The 8,419-nt window shown below is 31.0% G+C and overlaps 1 pseudogene; it reads left to right on the forward strand.

Annotated features, from left to right (window-relative positions):
• The first annotated feature begins 983 nt into the window (after positions 1-983).
• LOC149262384 (non-specific lipid-transfer protein pseudogene) lies at positions 984-1,539 on the forward strand (annotated as a pseudogene).
• The last annotated feature ends 6,880 nt before the right edge of the window (positions 1,540-8,419 follow it).

Genomic DNA, 8,419 nt, shown 5'->3' on the forward strand with positions numbered 1-8,419 from the left:
ATGAGTCGGATACATCAAAACCAGGTTAATATGAGCTTTTTCATTAGTCAAAAAATAATAAAAGATTAGGAAAACTATATGCATGGAAGCTTCATCGGAGTCCAGCAGAAGGACCTAGTCAACAAAGCAAACCAAAGCAACAGGCACCCTTATTGACGATTTTTTTCCAAATTTCAAACTTGGTAACAATGAAGTAACCTCAGGGTTGTAACTGTCGAGTCTTGCAGGTAGAGAGGCCACTGTCCAACGTCTCTCTCTCCGGAAAGATCATCACCCTCAGTAGCAGAAGCGAGAAACTCCGATCATATCTCCGACCAAAACACACATGACAACTTCATTGGCTGCTCTGTCCATCTCTCTGTCGTGGATGTCGGCATCACTGTAGATTGCGACATTGAAAAATACTCGGCCCTGCTCTAGGAGCAGGTGGTATTCAGCGTAAATTTCATGATTTGGTTTCAGATGGACTCTCGAGTGACTTAATTAGTTATGTTTTTGTTTTTTGGGTTAGATTTCATGGTCGGTAGATATTTAACATTGAATTTCATTATTTTATATAATACTTCGTAACATTACAATTATTAAAAATAATATAATAAGTTTGTGAAAGTATAAGTAATTAAATTCAAAGATAAGTTTCAACGAGATTAGATTTAAAAAAAAATATAATATAGTAAATGTTTGAACTAATTAATTTTCTCACCTAACATCACTGAACATACCGTAGTGCAGCTGGCCATGGGCGTCAGTATCATCTAACTGCCTTGTGCCGATGTTTCGCCGAATCTATGGCTTACAAATTATTTGCACAATCAATCATGCCATGATTTTCCAGAAAAACGTTGACGGCCAGTCCACCCTGTGGGCGGTGCAAAGGGTATGGTGAGACATTTGATGCCATGCCTTGGATTATATGGCTCCCTTCTACAATTTAATGGAATCCCTTATAAATTGGTTCTGCGTCTGAGCATTTAAACATCAGGTTTGAGCTGAGGCATATAATCTCTGTGTATGTCCATGTGATTGAGTGAGAGAGGTGTGAGAAATGGCTGGGAATGGGTTGCTGAAATCGGTGTTTTTGGTTGGGCTTGTGGTGGCAGTGATGACTGCGTGGGGTGTGGTCACAACTGAGGGTGCCCTCACTCCATGATGTGCAGGATACCTAATTGGAAATGCAGCCACCCCTGCTGACGCCTGTTGTCCTGCCATTAAGGGGCTAGAAGCTCAAGTTAAGGCTACCCCTGATAGGCAGGCTGTTTGTAACTGCCTGAAGAAGCAAGCAAACTCATTTGGTGTCAAACTGGGAAAGGCTGCCAATCTCCCTGGGCTCTGCAAGGTCACTGACTTTAACGTCCCTATCAGTCCTAATGTCGACTGTTCTAAGTATGCCTCCCAATCATCTGTCCCTTTCATTATTCTTTGATTCTGATATGACCTCTGTGGAAGTTTCATTTTGTGTGTCTTTGTTTTGACAAATATTGCACTGGAATATCGTTCTTGATTGTGACTAATGGTTTTATGTTGTTTGTATATGGTGACTCAGCGATTTTTAATATTTTAAAAAAAATAAATGGTGATGCCAGCCATCTTTAGTTTTTGTCTATCGTTACGTCCTCAATTTCTTGTTTGTTCAACAACCCTCAATTTCAGTACTTGCAGACAAGATGATGATTTTCAATTTCGTGCAGCACGTAGGATCTTTCTGGTGCATTATTTTTTCCCGGAAAGTTATTGATTTTTATCTATTGGTATAATTCCATACATAACTTTATATGGATGCAATATTAAATATTATGAACGAAGCATTTACAGCTTTTAATTTAAAACGATGAACAGCTGGTTAATTAGGTATGGATGCACTATTAACCGTTAATAAAGCACTTCAATATATAGTATTATGAACGAAGCATCTACAGCTTTTAATTTAAAATGGTGAACTGGTGGTTAATTCGGTATGGATGCACTAATTGTGGTTAATTAAGTATAGATGCACTATTAATTGTTAATAAAGAATTTTAATATATAGTATTAATGAGATCGAAAAGTTAATTTTACACTATGAAAGAGATGTGCGATTATTTTTCTATTTAATATATAATTAATAATTTTACAATTTAAAAAATAAAAAAATTATTTTAATATTATAATAAATAAAATATTTTGATATTTATTTAAAAGTATAATTTTATATAGAACACTTGTGTATGATAGTTTAGTTGGTCAAAAAAGTTATAAAATCATAATGAATCATTAAATTTAATATGGATTAAAAAAGTTATAAAATCATAATGAATTATCAAAATTTAATATGGTTGAAAGTATTAAAATTATAATGAATAGTTAAATTTAATATGATTAAATACACATAGAAAGTAATTAAAATTTATAAAAATATTATCTTCTCTAAAATCTATAAAAAAAGAAAACTGAACCATCTATCTTAAAAGAAAAAAAAGATTTAAATAATCTAAACAACAAATTCATATAACAATTAATAAAGTATTGATATTATTTTAACAAAAGATATTCATACTATTTCATATATCTTAGTTTTAAGTACTGTAGAAATTAGTTATTAATATTGTACAAATAATTAAAGGTAATATAAATATATATTATGTCAATTATATATATATATATATATATATATATATAATGCTATTAAAAAATCCTTATAATAGGAAAAATAATTAAAGGCATTTTAAACTTTTTTTTCACTCAAGTTTTTTTTCCGTGATTTTTGTATTTCAATTTATTGCCTTTTGATTTTTAAATTCAATTTTTTTTCCTTTTCCTTTGTAATTTATTTATTTTCAATTCAATTGTGATATAATATTTCAATTTTTTTTCACCAATAAAATGATATAAAAATTAATACCACAAAAATTTTAAAAAATTATTTGCATAATATTTTAAATAAGCAAATAAGTAAATATTTATAGTCAAATCATAACTAATATAAAGCCAACAATAAATCAATTGTTACACTCCTTGCCTTTGGCATGGAGTAAGAAAAAAAATTTAAAAAAAAAAAGTAAAAAAAGGGAAGAAGAAGAAAAAATGGGTGCTTTGTCCATTAAGAGGGAGGTGTGGAATTGTTTCCATGTTTAATAAGTACCAAGTAGTATTTTAAAAAGTATTAATAACAAAAAATATTTCCATACTCACTTTGAATAAAATAGATAGAAAATAAAACAAGTAGATTCATCATGACTTGTTATTTATTATGTATATACATATAGCATGTATATAGATATGTATGTTCATGTTTATAGATATATATGCTAGTTGTAGAGTCCATGTTGAGTGTGAAAGGAATTACACATTTCTACCATTTTAAATAGCTTTGAGCATGAAAAAAAATGCACTCTCTTCATATATTTTACTTGGCATAGATATTCAAATATTATACTCATGGTCTACATAGAAATTGCTACAAATAGTTTTTGAAATTCAAAGTTAAACATTGAAAAAATTACACATCTCCCTCATATCATGAAGAAGAAAGCACTATGAACTACGAACCTTCTTAGTGCATGATACATTTGGATTTACATAGGTGTGTGTGTGTGTGTTGTCAAGGCCAAGAAAAGGCACTAAACTGGTATATAAGAACCCCCTTCTTAGTGCATGATACATTTGGATTTACATAGGTGTGTGTGTATGTTGTCAAGGCCAAGAAAAGGCACTAAACTGATATATAAGAACCCCTTGTTTGTGGGACAAGGGATCCACCTTCATTGCACACTTTGAGTCTAAATTTTTCTTCTTATTTTATATTTTTTAACAAAAATGGTTTTGTTTATATTAGCAAATTATTGCACCTGCATTGGTCAGAAAACCAATACATTAGAAATGAAAAAAGGACAACAACTTCAATTAATATACATGTCCCCAAACTTTATTTACAAAACATGGAAGTGAGAAGACAAATGCCCTAGTGGAATTTTATGCCATTTCCCTGATTACAGGAATAAAATATAACAAATTGACTACAAAGTTTAACAGAAAAGTAAAATATGATTTATACATGAGAGAATCTAGGGTTTCTTGATATCCCCATGAATTTTTTTTTTGTACTTCTTTCTCTCTACATTTTTTATTTTTTTTTTACTCTTTTTAATACAGGCGGCAGTTGCAAATATTTATTTAAAACATTAATAAATGAAGAGAGTAAAAAATATAGAGAACATTGTCTTTAACTTCCACCCATCTTTACATTTCTCTTTGGATTATTTTAATCTCTAAGTTGTTTGTCTTTGGAGATGTCAATATCTCCATTGAAATCACATCCATGTCATTTGGAGCAATGACCTAACTTGTCTTTTTGTCTTTGCTCTTTGGATTATTTTAATTGTATTTTTGAGTTGTTTGTCTTTGGAGAGGTTAATATCCCCATTGAAATCCCATCCATGTCATTTGGAGAAATGAGCTAACTTGTCTCTTTTCCTTTTGCTATGGAAAAACCTTGAGAGTAGCTTCCAAGTCATTGATTGCCCAATCCTCTACTTCTAAATCTATAATGGTTTCAACACTATTCTTGTGTTTCAATATTGACTTTGTACACTTAGTTACCTTCGTTTGTTGCTTCTTGTTCCTTCTATTCACTATTTTAAAAACATCTTGATCATTGTTTTTTTGGGATGGGGAAATTTTCTTTAGAGGTGGTTGATATTGTTATTTATTTTGACAACTATTTGTGAAATTTCCATATTTATGGCAAACATTATATGTGAATTGAATATGTCCACAATCAAAGGCCTGAACATGACTCCACCTTCCGATATTAAGTTGAATCACTTATGAATGTCCCTTTTTTAAATCCATTTCCACATAAATTCCAGCATAATTATACATTCTCATTTTTATTTTGACTTAATAGATTAAATGAATGAGCTTGTATGCACTAGCTTTGAGGATGTCTTTACTCAAGTGAATCATGGGAAAGCATAGAAGCCTGAACTAGATAGGGGTTGACAAATTTTCTATATTTTGATAAAAATTAATGGTCCAAAGGGAGAGAAATATTCCCATCAAACCCATGAAATATTGTTCAAAGATTAAGATCTTATCTTTAACTTCACTCTCGAGATTTAATAGGAAAAAACCATTTCCATACTAAATCATGTCAATACGAACCTCCCAATTCCCTATGAGCCATGCCAAGCTAGTTTTGGTATCCTAAAGCATGAACTGATAATAAATGTAGAGAAAAAATGAATTAAGACACCATGGAAGCACATAGAGAACACAAAGTTTATATGCAAAAACCTAGACAATGTTTCAAGAAAACCTCACAAGGAAATGCATGATAGTTTATTACTTAAGAATAATAGTGCAATTATGGGTATCACTTATTTGAGACATATAAATGGATAATATAGAGTACCTTCACTAGTATGACTTTCTACTTTCCTATTTTCCTACACTATTTTTTTAAAATACATTGTTTGCAAAAATTGAAATTCTAAGATTTTAAATTTCAAAATAATTTACAATTTATCATTACTAGTAGCCCTTTCTCACTCATATGATCCATTCACTAATTCCATAAACAAGTAGATTCATTTTCCTCCACATATACCACCACTACTACATTTTTTTGAGTACTCCCTTACGACTTGTAAAAGTTTCTAGTCTTTGTAGCCTTCATAACGACCAAAGTGCCATTGGATACCTTAACAACTCAACCTTGACCAATCCATTTGTAACATTTGGAATCCAAAACCAACAAAGAAATTAAATTTCTTTTTAGTTCAAACACATGTCTAACCTCCATCGATGTCCTTATAATTCCATCAAATGTTTTAATCATATTTCTTCCAACCCCAATTGTCTTACAAAAAACAATGTTTCCCATAATAACAATAACACCATCAACAACTTGATAAGAAGAAAACCAAATTATATATGGACACTGTTGTATGAAGCACCATATCTAAGAACCATTCATTATAGTATCAAGTGTGACAACACACACATATCATATTTCATTAGTCATACCTGGAACTTGATTCAACCAAGTTTTATTCCTTTTTAGAGTCTTCCTTGGATTCCTATATCTTTATATTTCCAGAGGAGTCATGTTTATGTGTTTTTCCATGTCATTTTGTTGGGGAGTATATATAGTGGTTTTATGCCTTTTGATCCTTGGTTATATATATAGAGAGAGAGATAGAGAGAGAGAGATCCTTCAAAATAAATTGTAGGGGATGGGCATGAAACATTTGAATCCAAATATCCTAGACTGACTTTACTGGTATGATTTCCCATTTTAAACTATTGTCTACACTATTTTCCAGAAATTTAATATTTTCATAACTCAAATTAAATTTATTTTTTTTCTAAGTTGTGTGAGCCCTAAGATGATTGCACACTTAACCTTTAGCTTGAAAAACTATGACCCAGTGTCATCCAAGCCATCAAAATTACAGAGGGATCGCACTCAACCTAGGCCACACCCATGAGGGCTTCACTCAATGAAGCTATGACATATCACATGACTTTGTGGCATACTAAACACCCTTAATTTCACTACATATTGGAAAATACCTCTAAAGTCACATTATTTAACCCCCTACTAATATGAACCCAATACATCTTCCTAATTTACAAAACCCATACTTTCACTAGATATTGTAGGTATCCTTCTTTTTATTAACATTTTTTATAGCCCTTTATATTTTTTCATTAACTTTGTGTTCGATTATTTATACTTGCTGATATAAAAACCCTTTACCCACTATTATATGCTCAATATATTATGCCATTTTTTCCTCAATATATATTCCCCAATATGAATGCACCTGGTATGGTATTGCTTCCCCAGTGAAGAGCCTGAGGCCACACCAACCTTTAACATGACTGGATTTTTTCCCACAGAGTTTCGAACCAGTGACCTCCACATCACAAAGTGCCTTAATAGTGCACCCCATCACCATCTATTATATTCCCCATGGGAAAGTTCAAACACTATAAATTTAGATGTACTTTTTTATTACCAATACATCTAGCACTTTTTTTCTCATATGAACCATCCATTGATGCCATACATGGGTAGATTCATTTTCATCCTTAAATATATGGAAAATTTTAAGGATAGAAATTTATCTTATTGTAGAAACTTTGTTAAATCATACTAGTCCCTAATATGTAAAATATAAAATTCTTGGTGATATTTTGGAATAAATATTTTATTTATAGTGATTTTATATTAGTCTCTATAACACTTTAATAACTTTTTAGGTAAAATAATTTATTGTATAGAAAATTGGGTGAATCATTTTTACAAAATTATAAATTGATGATTTTGTTTTTTGTAAAAAGCACGGAACATTAGCCCAATTGTGAAATTTAGCCCCTAAAATTTTCCTACTCAAATACCAGCACTTCTTCATTGATTTGAGTACTCCCTTCCAACTTGTCAATAATTCTAGTCTTCGTGTGCTTCATAACAACCAAAGTGTCATAGGACACATTTAGAGTTTCTCCTTGACATCACTATTTGTAACCAACAAAATCCAAAAATTCAAAAGAAATTAAATTATTCTTTAGTTCACACACATGTTTAACCTATGTCAATGTACTGCTACTACCATCAAACATTTTAACCTTAGATACTTCCAACCTCAATAGTCCTACAAGAAACATTACTTACAATAAGAAATATACCACCTTCAACAACTTGATGAAAATAAAACCAACTTATATGTGGACAAACATGATGTGAAGCACCATAATCTAATGACCATTCTTCACAGTATTGTGATAAATGACATATAGATAAGACTTCATTAACCATACATGGAATTTATTCAACAAAATTTTATTTCTTTTTGTAGTCTTCCTTGGATTTTTGTCTCTTGCTCTTTATAGAAGACTCTTGTTGATGTGATTGGAAACACCATTTTATTGTGCAATGTATATAGTGGTTTTATGATTTTCAATCTTAGGTTCTTTGCAACATTTTTCAAATTCTAAATATATAAGTTTTACTCAATATTTTACATTATCCCCACCTACTTGCCTCCATTATCCATTTTTAAACATTCGATTATACTGCTATTTCTATTTTGTCCGCAAAAAAATTTCATGGAATCAAAGTTCAAAGCAGATTTAAAAATAATAATTGATTCAGTAAAGACTTAATTTCTCTAGCAACATAAAATTGTCTGACCAAATCAACACATGTAGCCAAAATAAATAGAAAGAGCTCCATGCTAGGTCTTACCTCTACGTTACCTCCCCCTTTTGCATGGACTTGACTCCTCATAGTGGAAAAAACCATTCAAACCTAAGATTTGCGTGGATGCCACATGAATTTGATCTTTTAGATGCATGTTCAATAGAATGATTCAACAAAATTGTACAAATTTCAATTCAACCCTAAGTAGTTCAAGCACCTTCTCTACATGTAATA

The sequence above is a fragment of the Pinus tabuliformis genome, chromosome 6, assembly GCF_031772625.1.
Source record: "Pinus tabuliformis cultivar Carrire ecotype Pingquan chromosome 6, CPIR1, whole genome shotgun sequence".
In the NCBI taxonomy this organism is placed as follows: Eukaryota; Viridiplantae; Streptophyta; class Pinopsida; order Pinales; family Pinaceae; genus Pinus; species Pinus tabuliformis.